At 38.6% G+C, this 23,904-nt stretch overlaps 2 protein-coding genes across 5 annotated transcripts in view; one reads left to right on the forward strand and one right to left on the reverse strand.

The window, feature by feature from the left end:
• Positions 1 to 23,904, reverse strand: part of LOC115238875 (28S ribosomal protein S24, mitochondrial) — a 136,137-nt gene that overhangs the window by 51,555 nt on the left and 60,678 nt on the right. The window lies entirely within an intron of this gene.
• LOC115238871 (tetraspanin-5) overlaps positions 1 to 23,904 on the forward strand; it is a 106,903-nt gene that overhangs the window by 47,005 nt on the left and 35,994 nt on the right. The window lies entirely within an intron of this gene.

The following is a 23,904-nucleotide window of genomic DNA, read 5'->3' on the forward strand; positions in this document are numbered from 1 at the left end:
TGTGACATATAGAAAACAATCTTGTGTGAGAGATTCGCGCATAATTTTCGACAATTGAATTCAACGATGTTACGCTGAATCACATTAGGCTCGCGAGGAAAATTAAGTCCACAGTTTCCGCATGTGGACATATATATATTATACGTGGGCGGTACATCAAAGACCGCCAATGTGGGACTTTCATTAAGAGCAATGCCGTTACCGTGTAACAACGTCCGCTATCGGATACGCGCGCGCTGTTACACGATTTCTCTCACGTGGAAACTTTGCACGACAAACCACAAGAGTTTATGTCATCGATGCCCGTGGCCAGGAATAATGTAGGCAGCAGTAATTAACCTTATGAAAGTTTCATCGCGTCGATATAATCAATAAATCACTTGTCAATTTAAATAATATTCTTCGATTCAGATTCTCCATCCTTATATTTAATCTTTCCGCGTAGAAGTAACTCTCTCTGTCTTTCTTTCTTTGATTATATATCCAGAAAGAAATATATAACACGATTATATTTACACAAAAAATATTCGCGGACAAACGTTGTAGGAATTTCTCGAAATTTGTTCCGTCGGGTTCCGTCGCTCGTGTCGTATTTTCCGGTAACAGCTGGAACTCGACGACGATCTTCCGGCAAAGTTCGCGGGTAGACGGGTTAGCTAGCACGAAGTTGGCCGTTCCCTTCTTATCGCACGGCAACGATAAGTTTCAGTTAGGTCAGCGGGGGATAATCCGTGAGGGGAGGGTGGGGTATACGAAACTTTGCACGACACACCACAAGAGTTTATGTCATCGATGCCCGCGGCCAGGAATAATGTAGGCAGCAGTAATTAACCTTATGAAAGTTTCATCGCGTCGATATAATCAATAAATCACTTGTCAATTTAAATAATATTCTTCGATTCAGATTCTCCATCCTTATATTTAATCTTTCCGCGTAGAAGTAACTCTCTCTGTCTTTCTTTCTTTGATTATATATCCAGAAAGAAATATATAACACGATTATATTTACACAAAAAATATTCGCGGACAAACGTTGTAGGAATTTCTCGAAATTTGTTCCGTCGGGTTCCGTCGCTCGTGTCGTATTTTCCGGTAACAGCTGGAACTCGACGACGATCTTCCGGCAAAGTTCGCGGGTAGACGGGTTAGCTAGCACGAAGTTGGCCGTTCCCTTCTTATCGCACGGCAACGATAAGTTTCAGTTAGGTCAGCGGGGGATAATCCGTGAGGGGAGGGTGGGGTATACGTACATACATACATATATATACATACACACACATGTATATATACGGTAGATATGTACATGTAACGCGACGCGGTGGTCGTATAACATAAGATTCGGAATGGCGGGCGACGTTGCATGCGCGACATAAATCATTAAGTTAGTGGTTCCTCGCATATCTGGCCGCTTTACGAGAGCGCGGCGACGCCGACGCGTCGACCCTCTCGCATTGCTCCTTTTGCGAAGCGAGAGAACTTTGCCGGACCGTACTCCGTTTCTATTTTTACGTCGTTAGCCGCGAGCGAGTCCGATATCGCGACTTAGTGCACCGTTCCATTATGCTTTGCGCGAAATTTATTATGCCCCCGCCGTATCTTGCTGCTGCGTGCCGGAAAACCGGAAGAGCTCGATAGCAGGATGACCCGAGAGAGAATCGATGACCAAAAGTACACAGATGTTTGTGAAGCATGCTAAATTTCTATAGTAATTTCAAGGAGACTGAGTAAATAAATAAAGAATTCAAAAATATATTCTTTCGCATTTTTCTTCTCGTCGTGTAAAAGTTTGCCTTATGGGTAAATTATATTCTCTGTTAATTAAATTGAAAAAAGTATAATTTAAATCAACTTTGATACAAAAATCGTAATTATGTCAAGAATTGAATACTTTATTTATATCGAATGTAATATACACATTTGTAATTTTTAAATAGGCAGTTAAATAAAACTAGAAATAAAGAGAAAATTTTCTCATTTTTGAGAATGTCTCTAAATTTAGGGGGGAGAGTTACTATTATATATAATTTTTTATTAATTTTATGAACATTATAAGATATTATTCCCTGATTTAAGCCATTTAAAAAAATAATCTAATGCAATTCATTTTAACGGCAATAACCGATATTGTGTTTTCAATAATTCGATCTCTATTCATGGAAATTTTCAATATATCGATTCTCGAATCCATCAAATTGAAATTGTACGGTTGGCAGTTTTGAGATTGAATTAGTCGTTCCAATTAGAGATTTATTTTTATCGACGAGAGCGCATAATTGTGTCATTACGCTATCCTATCTTACATTAATGCTATAGGAGATGCTGTTGAAATGCGGCATCGCAAATTTTACAACGTGTCCTCGTGTCGTACAGATCGAGTGGGCGTAACAGCAATGTCGTGTTAATTAGAACCCGGTACATTCTCGCTCTCGAATAGTGCTAGCGAGTGTTGGTTAATTCCACTTTGGTCGTTTGCCGAGTTGCTGTCTTCGCACTTATAAACACGTATCAAATCCACACCACGCCGTGAAAATGATTGACAATTTTAACGTTTTATCATTATCGATATGGAGCAACATGTTATCTTTTTAACACACTGGTATAAGAAAATAAAAATTATGATTTTACATTTATGTTTAATAATCAGTTTTGTCCGTGATTTGATCTATTATGTATTATCTATTTAAAAACAATGTATTGAGCAATTTAAGAATTACAATAAACAAATAAACAAATTTCTTTTTTAGACGAATATTTTAATGCACGAGATAATATATGTTCCAATTTTTGTAAAATGTAACGAAAATAAAAATAAATTAATCTTTTAATGTATTACAGGAGTAAAAATAATTCTATACCTTTAAATCTTCTAACCAAAATACGTCTTAGTATGTACAACTTCAAGTATTGATTTAAAATTTTGTATATAATCACCTAGAATTTTTTTATTTTACAACAGCGAAAAGGCTATGAATTGATTGTTGTTGTTTCTAAATCAATATTTCGACAATTTATATCAAGGCGAGGTGTGCCGCAACTAGTTGGACAACAGTTACGTAACGTTGGTTACATATGCATTTTATGAGATTAACAAATTACACAAGTGAATTGTTCGACAGCATGGCGTCCCGTTAAATTATCCCGCAGCATCCTGCTGCCATTATTTCTAAGCCAGTTAATTCAGCATCTGTTTCGTCAGGACCATTGCATTCATTAATTTTTTTACCCTCGCCAAACAAGAAGTAAATTCCTACTTTATGATGATTCTAAAAAAACCCAATAAGATCTTTTTATGAGATTTATTCGAGATTTATTGAAATAAGACTACTGTCATCGTAGTATAATGTAGTATATAAAAAGTGTGTATTTAATTAAAATTTTATATATACAAATGAGATACACGTCAATAAATCAGGAAAAAATCTCTTAAAATTTAAGAAAAAATGTTTTGTTATATATCCAAATTAAAAGATAAATGATAAAAATAAAACGCCAAGTTTATACTAATGCAAGATACTAAAACATTTAGACGCATTTTGCGGATATGTGTTCCTTGATAAACCGAAGCCATCTTATAAATTGAATCGCCACACAATGCGCGGTAATTGCGAACTACGATCCGCTCGTATATCACATTCGCCGAGCGGCTACAAAATCGCATTAAGCGAGATTGCGTCTCATCATTCTCGTCATAATACAAGGTATTATTCGCATCGGTCACGCATGAAATATCTCGTATCGATCACATCGAAATACAATCTACGAGCTCGGTCGAGTTTTTCGGACATTTCCGTTCCCGAGTAAATGCGTCGGAAAAAGGAAAAGCAAAAACGAGCGAAAGGCGCCGCATGTCGAAGCGATTCCGTATAGACTTCCATGGTCGGTTGCTCGCCGATTACAGCGAAATAGCGCGCATTGTAACATTGGAAACCGCGTACGAGCACATGTGCGTGTGTATGTGCGTGTACACAAACGTAGGAGTGCATTACGCGACGCAAGGTCGTCGTCATCGTGGAGTATAGCCGGTATTAGGTGAACCGTTCGCGCCGGCGACGATGTCGTGTTAATTACTCTACAGCCCGCTTCGTCGCCTTCCAACACGAGAAAACACGAGAAGCCACGATGGCCCCGCGCTTCAAAACCCGTTAATCCGCTCGCTCATTGTTCCCGATGGCGCGCCTTCGCCGGCATTCAAGCGCCCTGCTAATCCACGAAAGTCGCGAACAAGGGCGAAGGCTCGGGGACGATTACGAATTGCTTTGCGCCTCGGTCAACGTTAACGCTCGACTACTCACGATCAACTTGGTTAACCATGCTCAAATTGAAAAGAGTAATAACGCCTGAAAGTGACAATCTTTGAACTAATAACTTCCCGGTAATTTTAATAGAGATTTTTCTTCGAAAAGAGATGTCTTTTTCGACACAAATTGCTTAACCGATTGGAATCTTTTGGAGATTTTTTCTCAATAAAAATATTAAATATGTATACGATAGAGATTTAAAATGATATGTGATATAAGAACTAAAAATATCTGAATATATAAAAAAAGACCATAAAATTTTACGTGTAATCCCCAGTAATGTAAGCTACTTTTTAAACATTTGACAAGATAAAATAAAATATCACGGAATTATATAAATAAAGCACATATAACTGATCAATAAAAATTCATTAAAAGTATATTTGCAGTGAAATGTTTTTATTATTTTAAGATTGATTTTCTCAAATGTTTTCAAAGGAAATTATATTAAACCATTGTTGCGTTGAAACTTCTCCAATTGTTAAAGATTAATGACGCGTGTGTCTTCGTGCAAGGAGGACGAGGGGAGAAATCGTTAAACGCGGTGTTACAAGATAAGCTCGACAGGCACGGATGTACCAAACTCGGCTATAAATTCAACGAACCATTAATTTTCGGTGCCTTCACGCTCGAATATGCCTCGAATCTGGAATGTAAATCTCGACAATTTCTGTCTTCGCGGATCTCACACGGACTTTTTGCGCGTTCGGTTGTTCCACCCGCATGTATGTAACTATCTGTCTGCGAAAAGTGTAGCGTATATACTTTCCGGGCACGTATCCGCGGAACGACGACGCGTGGAATGGTAATACGACTTGCATATAATGTTTCGATCTTACCTGAGGGAAATAACGGAAAATATTTCCGATTATCGGGTGTCGCCCTTTACAGCGTTTTATCGATTTTTGATCTTTAAAAGAACCAAACTAACCAAATTGCATGTCGCGAATATGATATTATTTGCAATATACTCCTGCGTTGAATTTGTAACTGGAAACAAAATTTCGTCAAAAAACGTTATTCAGTTTGCTGTTGAAACAAGCAATAAATAATAATAAACAAACAATATTTTATTTCGTTTCGCCAATAAAAAATACGCACGTAGACTTATAACTAATAATTTATATTTAATTATTTTTAATCCTATTAAATGTTTGGCGTATCAAGCTTTCACTTCGTAATTCTTAACAACGGAGGAAGGGGAGAGAGAGAGAGAGAGAGAAGGAGATTCCAATATTAAAGAAAAATACCACCAACTTACGACGATCCCTTCCTCAGCGACAATAAATTCAAAGTCTTTCCGATAATTGCAGCGCATCGTGATCGAAAGTTTCCGAAGCGCGACGAGACTTTAAGTCGGCACTTAAAGTAGGAAGTCCGGAAAGGAGGGAAGTAGTTCCGTGTTGAAAGCTGTTAACGAACTGCGAGAGATAGGTGAAACACATTATTGACAAAATATCCATGATCACGTACCTATCTCGTAAATGTAAACAAACACTTTTTCCACGTCTGCTCTACAACAAATACAACGTACACAAACTTCACTTTTTCTAATATTACTTTACAATATGAGAAAAAGCATTAAAACTGTGAAATTTTAATTTGTTATATCTCCTAAATCAATGCCGTCCCCTACTTATTCCTGGGGGGAGGGGGGGATTACTCAGAAGGATCTCCCCTACAACATATTTAAGTGGAGATAAAATCGGAGGTGTGTTATCTTTTAAGCAGTTTTACCAAAAACATATAATATATAATTATAATCTTTTTTTTATTTATATAAAAATAAATTTGTGTGGAGAATTTTGTTACGTGATAAAAATATGTCGATCGTAATGACGTTGATTACATAGATATGATGGCAAAGTTATCAAGTGCAGCTATAAAAAATATTCACATGTCACATATTTTTTTTCCCCAAGACGACATTCCTAGATTTGATGTTCTCTTTGAAAACCTCAGTAGTGAAGGCTAGACCGCTGCAACGAGAGATATGTATATCCGCTGCACCGGCAGTATAACGATTCCGCAGAGTTCGCAGATTTAATAAAACGTCGACAAAAGTTTCATGCCTGCGCCAGTACGAGTATTGATACATCAAGTATGACTCGTCCCCGTCATAACGCATATGCCACGTGGCTCGTAAATTTTAAACGAGCATTTCTGATCAACCCAGCATCAACGTCTATACGATATTAGTTCAATAAAAAATGATATAAAATTTATTTCTTCCTTTTTATAATATTCTAAGAAAAAAAAAGTTTCCTAGCAAATATATAAAAAGTATACGTGGAAAAATTGGCGTTATTTAAAGGATGAACGCGATAAAGTATCCGTCGTTTATTCCGAAAATGACGTAAAGAAAATTTTGGAGTAAATTGAAATGATATGTAATGTATACGTGCTACACAGCGTGCATCTATTTTAATAGAAGTTTCGAAGCCTGTTCTCTTACCGTCTTTTTTTACAAAATAAATAATTCATGCGCGCAAACCTCAATTTTCGCTTGTATTTCGAAGATAATAATTTCTTGAAACTCCAATTAACGTTTCTCACCTGCGACCAAGCATCGACAATTGAATTATTTCTTTCAGTTCGTCGACCGAAAATAGACGATTAAATCGACGGAGGAGAGATACAAGGCATCGCCGGGATGAAGTTAAAGGACTTAAAAAAAGACTTTCGCACTTCAGTGGGAATTACTCTGTCCGAGAAGAGACCCGCTTCGTAAATATATATCCTGGTAGAAATTCGCGCGTTTCGCGGAATTATCGCCGCAACCCCGACGCCAAGTATTACATTCAAATTACAATCGTGGCATGCAAGTGGCATCGGTTTAACGTACCGAAAAATTGAAATGGATTATTTGCATTAACTAACTGTTCACCGGTACGCTTCAGAAATTTAAAAAGCGCTTTGAAGATCGGTCGACTCGTTTTACACGAGAAATTGCGCGAATTGGTCGAATTATTCTAATTCCAGTGTCCGGAATACAATGTTCTTTTACAACATAATTTTTCTACGGATTTATTAATTACATTTACGAAAAATTTAGAGAGAAAAGAAATAGAGAGAAAAAAGACAGGACTTATTATACAAATTTCCAAATTTAAAATTAATATGGACAATGACAATTTCATCAGTGCATTTCGATTTTCAATATTGCTGAAATCGGAAATCGAATTCGAAGTCGGACGATCCAATTTGCAGCAAGGCGAATTATTATTCTCATTTACATTTTGGCGCGGTCGTAATCAAGTAATATTAAATATGCGAGTATACAGCGGAAAAAGAGGAAGAGAGAGGGAGAAAGAAAGAAAAGCAGTGGAAGCTGCGGCACAAAGCGAATCATATTTCACGACTTAATTCGAGAGAACTTATCTCGCGACGGCGAGAGATTAGCTTTAATGGAATCGAATAAATTCTCGCTTTTCTCGCGCGCTTCGCGGCTGACGGCCGGCGATGCTGCAGCACGCGCGGAACGCAGAAGAGCCGCTCGCGTCATTCCGCTCAACGTCTTCTTAATGCCGTATGTCAGTTTCTGAAATATCGCAAACATTAAAACGCGTGCCATCTCCACAGCAGTAGACCGTTTCCACGAAAAAGACGTTCTTATTGTCTTCCCGTGTACAGGATGTCCGGACAGTTATCATTCGAGTTCAAGAAATGATTGGTCCCTTATTCGAAAAGTTTTACGTATCAATTGATTTATCAATTTTTAAAGCTCAAACACGAGATTTTGTTGATTATATGATTACGTAAATATTGCTACTAATGAATAAAATAAAATATTGATTCATGTTATGTTAAATATTAATAAGCTATTATTTATCATGCTGTACCAAACAGTTAAGACAGATCCAATGGGTTTCAGTTTCGGACAAATATAAATTTGATCATAGAAATATTGTGATGAGATGCCACTCACGACTTTGAAATTGATATGACGTTGACATGACGCATAGCGTGAATCGACTTTCATGTAAAACTGTCAATATCAAAGTTCGATAAGCATAGAGACACTTTCTCTTCGAAAGTTTAATACATAAATTGGAAAAAATATATGTAAATCAGAATTCCAATCGATCTTATTTCTTTGAAGCTATAGACCTAAATTTAAACGATTTTTTTTAATTATCTAAGATATAGTTTTCTATATATATATATATTGTTTCTCTGTGTGCGTGTAAGATATCATATATATTTTAGCTAAATTTAATATAATATTTTATAGAGAAAGAATATTAAAAAAATGTATTTGTCTCGATAATAAAAACTCAGTTATTTGAGAATTTAATTTCTAATACTGGATTACTTTTTCCTTAATTGTTTAAGAATTTAGTTTCTAATGCTAGACTATTTTTTTCCTCAGTTTTCCACTCAATTGCATAATTATTTCGTATTATCGCTCACACACATCGTCAACAAAAATTCAATACTCTGTATAATCCGTTGAAATCTCGACGCGTCCATCACTTGAAAAAATGATCTCTCGCAAGTTTCGCGAGGTGTTCCTCGCCAGGATAGCGTATATCAGGGCGCGTAAGATATTTCCTACGAATGTCTGTTACGTCTTGATTAATGCTCGTGCCTTAACCCTTTATTACAAGCCTGTCAGCTGAAACCTTGCGAGGCGGCAAGAAAGAGAGAGAAAGAGAAAAGCAACGGGATCAAAACTACTCTCTCGACCGTCGGAAGCAACGATGACGAATGTTTTTCCTGGCGTGAGAGAGAAAGAGAACATAAGGTACCACGATTCTCTCCCCGAGTTTTGTTTCGAAGGTCGCATCCTGTGACTCCGCATGAGACGATTACGAATCTTTCGACATTTCCGGAATGACCCCAGGGAAATTAACGAGCTGCGGATTCAATGTCAATTTGTATCAGAAAAGGCTTCTGCGCAACCTCGTTTTGGATCGAATCTGAATTCTTGAAAGCAAATTTATTTTGGAGACTGAATATTATTTGTTTTAGAAAATAAAATTAATCTAATTTCGGTAATTTTGTCGATTATAATCTCTCGATATATCTTTGGAAATAATTTTAGTTTTAGTCATTTATATCTACATTAATGGATTGTTCCATTTATGGATTTGATACATACGCGAGTAACATGACAAATTAATTAAGAGATTAATGTTTGAGAGAGAGAATGTAGACGAAAAATTAAAAACTTTTTTTCAACTTTTCTCCTAAAATATATACGCGCAAGAGGATTAAAAGTTACAGAAGCGAGATTTCCAGCAGAAGTTTAATAACATACCCGTGTGTATATTAACATATATTCACGCGAACGAAGATATAGCTCCCTTTCTCTCTCGCTTTAATCACGAAGACGTTTTCGGCCACTTACGAGAACCGAAAGAAAGAGAGAGAGAGAAGATCAACGGTATAATAAACGGGAAACTTAAGAAAGAAATTAAAAAGCAGATTCACCGGTCGTAGTTGCCGGTATGACTCGTTATTTCAACGTAAAAATTCTAGCCAAAAAAAAGCAATAAATCACGTGAGTAAACGATCTTTAATTTCTCGGTTTGACCGGAAAGCGCAGCTATTGTCGAAAGGCAAAATTAATGTTGAAAAATGATGTATTATCCTGGTAAAATAAGGCCGAGTTTTTGGCCGGTCGTAAATCGATTTCGCGATAGCGTGTGATAAGCCGCGCGCCCGTAATTTTAGACTCCCAACATGCAGGAATTTATCTTCTTCGAGATAGTACCGAGATGCATTTTTTGTGACGTTTTAATGAAGAAGCACGAGCTATACGAGTAACCGAACTCCATTCTTATCGCCGACCGAGAAAGCGATCTTAATAGCCGCGACGGTTTCACCGTTGGCCAACCGAACAAAACGCGACTTTCGTTATACGAACTAATTAACGGCCGACTTTGAAAATCGAATTTCCCGATGCACGTTTTCTAAGGACGTAGATAACGTTTCTCGTTAAAGGTAACGATGATTAAACAACGTTGTTTTGGTGTGTCGGGATGTTTTGTCCAACTCTCTATCCCGAGACATTTTTTTCCCAAACGGAAAAGATCTGCGGCGAGGAACATTTCTAATAAACCGGCCGTGGCATTTTCTTCCGCAGATCGATAAGGTACTGCCGCCACGTCGAAACTTAATTCCGGCAATCTTTCTCTCTCTCTCTCTCTCTTTCTTCTCTCCTTTTCTTTCCGTTTTACCACGACGAAAAGATGAGTCGCTTTCTCGGAGCAGACTTTTATGAAGACATGTCTTACGGGGGTCGCTACTTGGCTTCTCCCTCGCACCGGCATTTTTCGCACCAAAGGTCGGATGCGATGTACGTCACGAGAAATTTTCACCCATGCAATTCCTACAGCTCGTAAATTCCTCGTCCCTGCTGCACCGCCCGCTTCACTTTTCTCCGCAGAGACGCGGTTAAGGTGCACGTGTAAATGCACCGAGGTAAAGTATTAAGCCGCAAGGAACCTGGCGCTTGCCTCTTCATCGAGGAGAAACCGTCGCGTCAGGAAACCGCCAACCGCCTATTTGCGCCGCGTTAATTGTGGTTAGACGAGTATTGTTAGAAGGAATACTTACGGAGTTATTGCGTTTTGCAAGCAAGAATAATGCTAATAAAATAAAATGCTGAGAACAACAACTCAGGTACATTCGAATTTGGAAGGAGAGAATTTTGAAAAATTCTAATATTGATAATAGCACGTGTTCAAATTTTAAAGGTTTAATTGAACTATTTAATTTTTATCAAACATGATTTTGGTCATTAACTTGTTTTTTCTTTTTTTATTTTCTTCAGCACCTTAAATACAAATCTGAATTGTATAGCAAGATATCATCTGCCAAGAGCGTTTGCCTTCAATTCTATTATGTAGACATTGTAAAATCGTATTACAAGACTCAGTTTTGCTACGGAAATATTCCGATACGAATTAAACGCGACGACGAATAACGAAGCGAATTTCATTGGCACAAGGATTTATGCACGATACAAGACAACGAATCCGGGAGGGATGAACTGTATTGTTTCCGCGTCATTGAGTATCGCGATTGTCTCCGTTCGTTGCAGCGATATTTCAAGACAGCCGAAATTGTTCTTGTCGAAGCGGCCGCTATTGTGTCGCGGCATGCGAACAGCAGCAGTTCGGAGTCGAGATTTTCGAGAAATACGGATTCCCGAAATTCTCTCGGCGACATTTCGACCTCATAAGCGAAATACTCCGTTATGTGTTTGAACTCCTCGCTCTTTCGGGTTTCGTCGATGCTGAAAACATACCACGTTGATGCTTGACATCGCGTAATAAAGATATTCCCGACTAAATAAAGATGGTAAATCGCATAGAAGATTGTCAGACATATCGCGCGACCACAACGTTAAAAGTCAGTCGTGTCCGTTTCGTTTCGTACGTCTCGATTTAGCGCGCGAGCGAGCCACGACGATTAATCTGCCATCAGATCTTGTGAAATGCGATATTTAAATAGAATACGTCTGTGTGTATTTCCGATGTATGGCGTTGCCGGAAAGCTGGGATTACTTTGCGTTCGGCTGATATGTCGATACTCCTGCGGAACGTACTCCTCGTCTCGTATAATATTCGGACAGGAATCTACACGCGATACTGGAAATGAATATTCGTGGCTTCGCGTCCTTTATTTAAACTCGCAAAATATCGAAGCAAAAGTAAACTTTCGTCGTAAATTGACTTCGTTGATTTCCAATTTCCGTTTCCGTTAATTGACGTTCGATAATTAGATTTTCGTTAATCGCTCCATATTCTTCGCACGGGCAGCTCAATAAATAAACTGATTTCTTAAATCGAATCGAACGTATAAATTTTTATCAAAATACGACGTTTCCGTGGTTGATGCGTACTGCATGACAGATGTTTGCCAGCAGTTTGCCGAGACAGGCAATATACAGCACTTTCGTGTGCCTTTCATACACTCGTCCACGTAGTTACGTTCATAAGCGAACTACCGCTTCTTCTGTCGACGAGTCCCGTGTTTAATCTCTAAATACGCACGCGGGTCGCTAAATCCCGTATGTCTGGAGATGGGGAGACTTCAATTTCTGTAATATCACGGAGAAGCAGCGGTACAGATGTCACGCAAAATGAAAAAGTAAAGTACAGCAAATACACGAATAAGAAATGGACGAGTGTAAATGTACAACGACAATAATGATTCATCGCCGATTACAGACGCGATAGCGTCGAGAAATAACAACGTTCTCGAAGCGGACGAGAGTTCTGCATGATTCGAATGCGAATCTATTCAAAAATTCATGAGCACCCTTGCACGGCGCGTTCGACGAATCGGGAGTACCATAGATCCTAGTAAACTCGTGCCGTACACCCTCTCCGAGGGCCGGTAATCGATTTTCTCGGCAACAAACGCATCGTTCGACTCGAGCTACCACGAAACACCGGTATTGACGAGAGGCGGAGAAAGAGAGAGAGAGAGAGAGAGAGAGAAAGAGAATAGAAAGCAGAGAAAGAGAGTGAACCAAGGAAGGACGAGGGGATAATCGAAGGCGGGTAAAAGGCGCAGCCTCCATTTGTCATTCCGCTGATGGCATGTCTGAAGAAAATCGCGAAATAGGTCCGAGCCGATCGTGCTCGAATTCCCCGCGGAACTCTCGTCGAAAAGCTCAACGTTTTCGAGTCCCTTCTCTTTCTATCTCTATCCCTCTCTTTCTTTGCGAAAGTTTGCCTGCCTTGAAATTTTTTTCTACCCTCTAATGCGTTCGCCTCTCGAGACTATTCGTCTCGATGGCCTAAACGGTACTTCTTTTCATTTCCCTTCCTCCCTGTCTCCTGCTAGTGACTTTTACTCGTTGAAGAGCATCGTCCGATCTTTAAGATTAAACTTTAAGCTTAAAAGCGTATATAAGAAAAGTGTATAAGAGATAAGGCATATTACCGATGCAAAATAATAACTACAAAAAGATAAAAAATATTAAATTGATCGTTCGAGTACAAATTACAACGTCATGGCTAGCACGGGTTAAAATAATTACATTATCATGGATATGCACAAGCGCAGGCAAGAAACCCATCCAATCTTCTCTGTACACTGCCAACTATTTCCGATGTAACATAACCGGATAGGAAAGGAGAAATCCGTAGCAAACAATTGTGTTCTTTAAAGAATTGATTGCATTTCTCGCGATGCTCAATGGCAGTTTCCCACATTGCTCGTACGTGTTTTCCGCTCTCTTTCGTCTCAATCTCTCCTTCTGCTTCTAATTCCTTTCGCTGATATCGCGCGTTTCGTACCTAATTCCACTGTTTTTCCTAGAGAATGTGGTTCTTTTTGAACATTGAAATTTCAATCGATGAACAAGGAAAGTAGGCTAGTCCAAAAATTTAACGGTGTGTTGTATGCACGTAAAAAAACTGAGGCTTTAATATAAATTTTTTTAAAATGATACAAGTGTGTGTTGAAGCGAAAAAACGAATTCGATTATTCGCAATGTAAATTTTAAACCGATATTGCTCTTTCTCGAATTAATATCGTACAATATCTTGTTTTAGCCCTGCAACACTATCGGCAAAGCTAATTAATATCATTAACATCAATAAATCAGATCCACGCAAGCTCGATTAGCCGTAAGCCATTAATGTAGCTGTAACTTTAATTACAGTTTGCGCGAGGTAGGTAGATATGCGGTTTACGTTTCTATCAAACAATAATTAAATTTTCATTTGCGCGTCTGAACATTTCTCGTTGGATCGATAACAATCGGATGTGTTTTCCTTCAGTCACAATGGAAAATTCAGAAATTCGGGCTCCACCACGGTGCGTCGTTATCGTTCACCCTCCTTAAACCCTATCCGATAGGGATTTCTGTCCCCCGGCCCATCCTCCGCCAGTTAAGTTTTATGGTAACGCACGTGGCCAAAGTCCGCGTGTCGGTGTGAGTCCTTTTCAGTCAAATCGATGAGGAAAATAAAATGAGCGAATGTTCCGAGTGCATTCCTTTTATTGCCCCTTCTATCGGCACTTTCGTAAATCCTTAAGCCACCCCTCTCTCCCCGTTGGCATACTAAAGTCGCTGTCGCCGCATTTACGGGTTTACGAGCAGATTTTATTCAAGTGCTAGAAGAGCAATGTCTTGCGCTCAAATCAGAAAATACATTCAATAGAAAGCAATATAGAGAAAGAGGTACGATTCAACAATTGTAAAAATCTGTTTATCTGAGAATAATGTAATTATTTATTATACGTATAATTTGTTAAAGCTCTAAACTCTCATATCATGTAATAATGATATCTATTTTCGTAATATGGAATTATCCATTTGCAAATCCATCCCACCGCGTAATCGCGCAACGCTGCTAATTGAATTCGATAATTGACAAGTGTCAATCGCATAAAAAATAAAAAAAATTAGCAACGACAGTGCTCGTCATTGGATAAGTTCGTTGCTTCGCTCTCATTAAGAAACTATAGTCACGCTTCGATCTGGTCTAAAAAAAAAAAGCGCCGCTACCAGGCTCCGCGCTTTTCTCGCTTGGAAACATCGCACGCCGGATGACATAATGAAAAGTCCCACAAGAAACTAGGCCAGATTTTTCCAAGCGCGCGGAATCTCAAAAAGCAGCGAAAATAAGCGTATACATCCATCCTACCTTCCGCGAGCTTTTCCTACGGTATTCTCGAAATACATCGTCGCGCTTTCACAATTGGGTCGCGCTGTTTGCGACAGCATATTTATTCACAATATTTGCAAAACTGATATTCGATAACGAACGCACGAGTCAAGTTTTTCACGAGTTCTACGTTGTAATAAACAAACGCTCTTTTGTAAATTATAAATTAAAAAAATATATGTAAGAAAAAGTTTATAAATGTTCACAAAAATCATGTTAAAATTTAAATATGTTGGTTGCTCGAATAAGAATTAATCGTGACAGCAAACATTGTGAAAAAATCAGTCATAGAAAATGCAAATTGAAATTAACGGGATGTAATATTAAGCAGCGGGGGAACGATTTTTGTCGTGAATTCAGACAGTTCAAAGTGATTTCGTGCCGAGTTTATATTCGGTATCCGTAATAAAGAATAAGTAACACGCGAAAACTTTATTCTAATGAGATTTGTTATATTTTCGAAGGCGCACGCTTAATCACAACGGAATTACATAAAGAGGATGAAACTCTTAGTGTAAGAAGTATACGACAGCTGCGCGAATAACTTCCCTCAGCCTGTTGCATATCTCGCACCCTCGCTGAGACAGCAGAAAAAAGGATCGATAACCCTCTGTCGACAAGGTGATAGAAATTTCAGAGTAGGGGTCGCTCTTGTAACTCGATATTTCTTATCATAGGTTGCAGACTTCATTTTAAATTATTTATCATGTTGATAAGTAGGCTCGTGCTCTTTGCCTTTTGAATTATATCTATAAACTTAGAAATCGATCATTCTTTTTTGCAATCGATCATCTTTTTCGATTATATTTATTACCGAACATCTTATATAAATTGAGAGCGTTGGTAGCATTTACCAAAATGTTAAATGTGCTAATAAATTTATCACGACATATCAAATAATGTATTGTCAATTGTACCTATTAGAATGAGTTTAAAAGGTTAAGATTCTAAAGGATTTTTTGTATCGATCGTTAGACAGACCGCGTTTCTGATTTATCTCGCACTTTCCTCTCTCCCGTATAATTATCTCATATATAAATCGCGTGCTCGATAAAATATGTAGCCGCCGGCCGCATCTCAATTTTTTATTCAAAGCACTTTGCGACTCCACCGCTTCTGAAAACTTCCCGTGGCACGTTCGTTCCACGTTCGCGGCAATGGAAGTTAGCTTTCCGTTTGGACCCTCACTTAAAACTTATAAATGCAATCCGGTCATGATGTTTGCCCGTCGATGACTTCTTCACCCGCACTCTTCTTCTTCGGTACCTGAAGATTATTGACCGACCTCGGTACGTATTCCAAGTCTTTCCAACTTTCTTCTGGGAATTCTATTTCCTCCAAAAATGATTCCTCCTCCCTTCGTCTCTTCTCTCCGTCGAATCGCGAAGAAAGATGGCGAACAGGAAAAGCGCTTTAAACCGTCTAGAGATTTCTTCTGTAGTAAAAAATCTCCGGATTTTTAATTCAAGATACAACTCTCAGAGAGTTGCATCGGTAAAGCTATGTACGTGACTCTTATTAGCTAGGGAAAGCTAATTTTTTAAAAAGGCGAGAAGTTTTTTCTATTCTGTATTTATTTTCTATTCTGTATTTATTTTCTGTATTATAGAAAAATAAATACAATTATTGTATGTGTGTTTATTCGACTACAAAGAATAATTTTAGGATTATTTTTTAAAGCATTTATCTCTATTTACGTTTGCAGCTCTCTCGTCAATACCGCATTTATTTTAAAATATTTTAAGACAACTGCATTTTATACGAGAAAAATTCGTTTCTCTATGTATGTGTACGCAAAAAAGAATTTTTTATTTTACTAAAAATTGTATATATAATATAAGATGAATTTTTTCATAGAAATAAATGATTCATTTTGACTTCGAATTTTGCATATATGAAGCAAGATATTTTCAATATTTTTCATATCGCGCTATCTCAAATTTATAACCGAACTATATTGTATGTGTGTGTGTTGTGATCAATCTTCTCCTACCCTATACTAGAAATTAATTGCAACTACATCTCACGGCGATCGCGCTATTTGTTTACCAGAAGTTTGCGATATTCAACGGGTTTTCAGGTAGCGTTTACACACTCGGAACGCTATCTCGAAGTTCGGTAACGGGCACGTGCGAAGGAATCGATGTCGTTTGCATTCACATGCATGCTAGTATTCAGGGGCTACGTCGGGCGATGTGCGTTTACACGTTGTTATAAAGCACGACTCTGACGGGGCGCACCCGTTCAAGGATTCGCGGGAATTGCATCGACGGGTAGTTTAAAAAAGAAAATCGCAACTATACACGATGGTGCTTGATGTATTTAAAATATTTCGATTTTTAATATCTCTACGTGTTATGTATAAGTAGAATAAAAGTGATATTCATATGCTTTTTTACTTAAAGCAACCGTCTTATATAGAAAAAAATTATCGTAGTTTTAAAAAATAAAATAATAATAAAATGCGATTGTGTGTGTATTATGCTCTCTGATGATATACGGCTGACAACTTAAATGGATTTTCTCAGTAAGTGACTTTTCCTGTTTCCGAACGTTCCATCGAATTCGCGATCGATGGATTTTATTTGGCATTCGGGCGCAGATATAGACGCGAAGTTTATACGCGAGGGAAGCGAATATCTCCAATTTTCTTACGGCTAGATAACATTCGCTTCACGGAGAACAGCGATAAAATAAAAATCGGCTTAGCGGGAGTAACGACGGACTTTCACGTAGCCACCATGGGTCGCATTTATCAGTCGGCTATTTCATTTCGGTACGCGCGCGCCGCATCCGTAATCCTTTAAAGTAATATCGGTACATCCGCGTGTTACATCGGATTTTCTGAAATTGATTTACAACGCCGAATGCACGCACATCGGCGAGAATTCGTTGCGGTCGGCATGATTGTTTGCATCAGATCGTCAAATAAATAAAGATGATATGTACACGCATATATATTATACTAAAAAACAATAAGATACACTCGATACGGAATCACAAAGTCAAATCGTTATATATCAAGATATACGAGATTTTTGCGCGAAATATTTTCCAAAACGTCAATATTTACAAAAAAAAAAATAAATAAATAAATAAATAAACGTGAGCACGAAAAATTTACCTGAATATATTTCTCTCTTAGTTATCAGAAAAATTTGACATTTGATGTAATATTATGTCTTCGAATACAATAATATATTTTCAACACTTTTCGCATACTAATAATATTCAACTAATTGGAAAGTTTAATTCCACAGTTTGTTCGCTGCTTGAATTACGCGCGACGAATATATTTTCGCCGCTATTTTTATCGTTGCCGTTCAATGTGTTGTTCATCGTCGCGTACACGTGTAATCCGCCGGAATATATCCCGCGATTCCGGATGCTCTCTCGGTTCGTTCTTTCAATTTATGAGAAAGAAGGAAATAGTAATAGATAGATAGAGAGAGAGAGAGAGAGAGAGAGAGAGAGAGAGAGCGACGCGCGACAGACAGAAAAAAATAAAAGTTTATTGAAACAGTTATCCGAAGTGGCGATTTCGCTCACTCGTCGTCGGCTCGTATGCTTTTCAGCCTGTGTAAAATTGAATTCATCGAGAAATTTTAAACCGACTATGCTATTGCATTTCCGTTGATATATTTTCAGTTTCGAAGCCTTAAGAGAGAGAGAAAAAGAGGTTTATCCGACTTTATACACGTATCGAATAACTCTCGTAATTCTTTTTTCCACACTTCTATCACACCTTTGATCGACTTTCATCCTACGAAGGTGATATTCCGAAGACTCTGTCGGTTTATGATGATCTGATAGCGACCCTCTCGCACGATGATACGAGCCACGTTCCCCGATCTCATCCGCGAACCTGTCGCATCTCTGAACCGACGACATGACAAGAATTTGACAGTCACACGAGCATATTGCACGTTTCCTGGTCACACGGGCATTATTAGAATATCGATTACAATATCTGACGTGTGTAATATACGTTCGTGGACGTCGAAAAGATGGCATAAAAATTTTTATTATGAAAATAAAAAAAGTCCATAGTAAAAATAATGAAATGTATTTACACATTATTAACTTTAACTTAATATTAATTCTGATATTATATACGTTTTCCTACAAAATTGCTGCAAACTCTTATAAATATCGATATTTGTATTTCAATATCATATTTATATCCGTATATGTGTGACAATTGTTTTTATATTAACATGATATATTATACATTAATAATTATATCAATGTAGAATAATGTTCAATATTATATCATGTAGGTATGTGTGCGCGCTAAATTATAAATCATACAGTCAATAGCATTATATCATTGTATGTTTTTTTTTTCGATGTAAAAAATTATTAATTTATTACATGAAAAGTTTCGTATAAATATCGACGATATAAAAATTAGATTAAAAATGCTATTGATGAAAAAATTAAATATAGATTTTCGGAAATCTGTCATAGCATCTAATTGCACACAGGCAATTATTATCGCGTATGTGGCTCTCGAAAATCATTTCCATATCAATTGTTATACGTTGCGTTGTGCCTCGTTAACATATTCGTTCACATACACGGTTATTTCGCAGTGTTTTATGCGGTATATAGGATACGCGAGCGCAGCTTCCGAGATTTCAAAATATTCGGAGGTCGCACGACAACTAGTTGATTAGCATTCGTGACGGGAAATGCATCGAAATTTACATGGAAATTTATGTAGCGGCGCACAACGTACACCAGCGACATAAATTTTCGGTCGAACATCGGCCGGAACACATCGGCCAACATAACAACAATAAAGAATACGCCATTGATGATACAGGCGACGTTTCATTAACGGCCGCAGCCGTAATTAGCCTCGTTGCGGCAAACGCTTGTTATTACACTGCGGTTTTTTGAGCTTTAAATATCTGCGACGCGACTTTCGCGATCGCTTAATCGCTCGACCGACAAATTACTATTCGGCGAAATTATTCGAACGCACAATTCACATTCTGACGTTTTGAAACATAGATGAATATATTTTAATAAATAAATTTGATTATATTCTGCTCTCGCGATTGTCTATAAAATTCGATTTAGTAAACTAAAGACCTATAGCGCGCTAAATCTTGATTAATTGGTAAATTCTCTCTCTCTCTCTCTCTCTCTCTCTCTCTCTCTCTCTCTACAGTATTGATAAATGCTACTAATTTGCATCATAGTCTTTAACGATTAACAGTCTGGCAATTGTGCGAATCGATTTTACGACAACGTTTCGAAATCGTGCAGCGTGAACGCAACCTCGGGCTAACAAAAGGATGAAACAAAACGATGCAAAGCTTTCCGATAAGCCCGGTCGCATTCGGAGAATGTCGCGGAGACACGGTACATGATTAATCACTTCCCGTCATCTCTTTTGCGCGCATATACACGCCCGCGTCTCGCGCCCATTGGCAGACTCTCCATTGGCACATTCGACATTTCGGGAAAATTCAGTCGGAATTTCATCCTCCGCATCGCTGGAAGGCATGGCAGACTTGCACGCAGTTCCCCGTCGGAAGCGATTGCATCGGATAGATTGAAATGCTTAACCGTGGTTGCGCGGAACATCAAAGCCTTATAGCTTTGTTTCCGCGGTTGCCTTTCCGCCGCGATACAGGAAGAGAGATAGACGGAGAATGTGAAGAGGAGGAAGGAGTGAATGATAGACGGGGAGACGGTGTCTGTCTCGTACGAGGAAGAAGATGGAGCGATATTGCACTGTCGAAGAAAGAACGGCGGTAGAATACACTATCGAGAGATAGAGAGAGAAAGAGAGAGAGAGAGAGAGAGAGAGAGAGAGAAGGGGTGACAGAGGGGAAAAGTGCATCACCGAATACGAATCGATTTGAATCGTCGAGCCAGCTTTTGCGGATGCTCCTGCCCTGTCCATATTGCATTCGCAAGAACGACAAAAATATTTTAAAGAAATCCTCGCATCGAAAGCATTACTTACGTACGTTTATTGTCGATCGTAAGTCTGCACAGTCCCGAAGGCACGAGAGTAACTTTATTCAAATTGATTAAAAGTTGTTGCGTTTTTTTGTCTCTCTTCCCCTCTGGGATTTTTATTTTATCTTCTTATTTTAATTTATTTTAATCGACCTTCAATCATTACTAATATCTTTAATAATTACAAAATTTGGAGGTTCATTGGTGCCTTGATATTTAAAAAATCTCATCATTCTTTACAATCTTTAAGCCGCGTGTTACACAAAACTGCGATAATGTATAACGGTGCAGCTAATAAAGCGGGAAATTAATTAACTGCAGCGAGTAATTTTAATTATAGTCTCGCGCACGCTGCGAACGTTTCTTTTTTCTTTATTTTAATGCAACGGCGGCTTGTACCATGTTGGCTGGCTGCCGATGTATATGCTAAAATCCATGCGTAACCCGTCTCGTAAGTTGAAACATTTTATTTTTGTTTATACTCCGCCAAGAGAAAAATGCATGATCGTAACTACAATTACGCTGCTCGTCAGGCAAGCGTCAAATTTTTCAACAAATTTCAGGACGCGCCAAATGTTACGGAAAATCGCGAAAATTTGTGAAAAATTCACGAAGGTATACGTGGTTGACGTTAAAATGTTAATCTTATTAAAATTTACCATCGCTCTTTCTCGATGGAACAGTTTGAATTAAACATATTATTTCGAATTTTCGAAAACGTGCTGCGAAGACATAATAAAGACAATTGCATTCGCAGAAAAGATCTCCGGCGTGTGTTAATTCATTTTGCACGGGAAGCGCAAACTCGCAGTAACGCAAGCTTACATGAATAAATAAAAAAGTAACGCAATCTTTCTCCCTCTTCCCCCGCCGTCAGATGCACGAAGGTTGAATTTTACATGGACGACGAAGGAGTAAGTAATTATACAGTAGCCACTTGTCCTGCTCCGGAATTCATAGCATACGTGCATGCGAGTGCGTTCTGCAAAAACAATTTAAGGCGGTGGAAACGCGAAAAGAATGGCATAACAGTGCATAATAAAAAAACTGACAATATCTTTTTATCAATAAAAATATTACGAATATATGTATGTATTTATGTGTTATTTAATGTGACAAAAGTAGGTTTATATCGTATTTCTCTTGCATTTCTAATCCAAATTTTTTTTCTCTGAAAATATGTATATGTGCATTATATCGGTAGCTGCATCGCGAGCAAAGTTTCATTATACAATACCTTTACATTGACATTGTCAGCATATCAGCTCAAAGCGAAGTAAGGATGAAGGAAATGAGAGAGAGAGAGAGAGAGAGAGAGAGAGATTTGCGCGCGTTAACTATTTAATCCGCGAACATTGCAAGGAAACTCTCAGGGAAAGCGTTAGTTGGAAAATGGTAATCGACGAGCACGCTCGGTGTCATAATGACACGCTCTCCCTGCCATGTCGAATCCCCATCCCGCCCATCCGTCCCACTCGTTTTTTTCTCTACCCCCGGGCTCTTCGCTTCGTTTTTATCGAGAAATTGGCACCGAACGAACCGTACGGATAGCTGAAAGGACACTCCGACACTGTTCGTCCGTTCTCATTGCCGCGAGGCGTCTTCAAGTTTGCTCGAGTTTAATTGAGCTTGAAAGTTTCCGACTTGTTGTCCGGGTCCACCTCCTCGATACCTCCGTCTTTTGCCACCCTTCGTCTTTTCTCGTACCAGACACCGGCCCCGGCGCCGCCCCGGAAACCGGTTGCGGCGTCCTGACGATCCCGGAAAATCACCTGAATCTCTCCGTTTTTTTTTTTGTTATTTTTTTTTTTAAGAGCGAAATCTCCGGCTAGACGACTGGCTCGGATTATGGGCTAAATCTTTCTCGATCCCGACATAGCGTTTAAGTAAAATTTATGTATCAGCTTGTTACATGGGCGAAAGATAGTTCACGAATTCACGCTCTGGCGAAATTGCAATTTAAAAGGGCAATTGTGGTTGATGGCGGTTTAAATATCAGGGCCAACGTCAATGATACATCATCGCGTCCGTTAATGACGGGGCATCAAGCGGGGAATGGCGAGCGCGATAAATCAATCCCTCTCGCGGTCAAGTTTGACAGGTGCATTATCCGTTATGCATGTTTTCTTAGGTAACGCGTCGCGTGGCGTTACATAGCTATTATCGAATCGCGAGCTGTACGCGTCATAAATCAACGAGTCCGACCAATGCTTTGCGCACGAATTCGCGGAAATTTGATCGCAGTTTGTCCGATCGTAAAACTGTCGACCGGCGAATAGCTAATTGCCATTTAGAGTCTTGAGAAAGAGAGAGGGAGAAGAATCGGGATGGCATCGCGCGACGAAACAGGTGGCATTAATTAAAATATTGAGCACGAAAATAAAACGCAGCCGACCGACCGATGCGAAAACGCTTGAATAATTCAGCACTGAAATGTCACGGACGGATAAGCTTCATCGCCTCGCGCGCGCACTGGAATAAATTAATCCGGGATCAATTAAAGTCGCGCCGGATCGCAACGTACAGAGTCAGTCAGTGTGTACGGTCTAATGCGAGTCCTGTTTTTCTCGCGTATCATCTGCGACGACAAACCAGCTGCAAATTTTCGGCTAAATAAACGACATTCCTTTCTTCTAAAAAATTTGTAGAATTCTATATATTCGCGCGATACTCTCTTTTCCCTTTTTCCTATAATATTTAATATTTTAGATTCTCAATATTTCTCCAATATATCGCACAGTCATTGCGATACATTTTCTCAAGGGATCTCGCTAAGCGAGTTTTGCAAATTTTGTTACGCTCAATTGCAACTATTGAAATCGTCTGTCGGTTCGCCTGTCGATTATTGGAACGCATTTTCAAATTCAGATAATGGAACCCTATCTCGCAGGAAACTCATTAACCGAATCCATTTATATAAGCAATTTGTTTACGTAGAGAAAATGAAATTCGCGAGTTCTCAATCAAATGTGCGAATAAACCATATAAAT

Source organism: Formica exsecta, unplaced genomic scaffold (assembly GCF_003651465.1).
Source record: "Formica exsecta isolate Colony F162 unplaced genomic scaffold, ASM365146v1 scaffold362, whole genome shotgun sequence".
NCBI lineage: Eukaryota > Metazoa > Arthropoda > Insecta > Hymenoptera > Formicidae > Formica > Formica exsecta.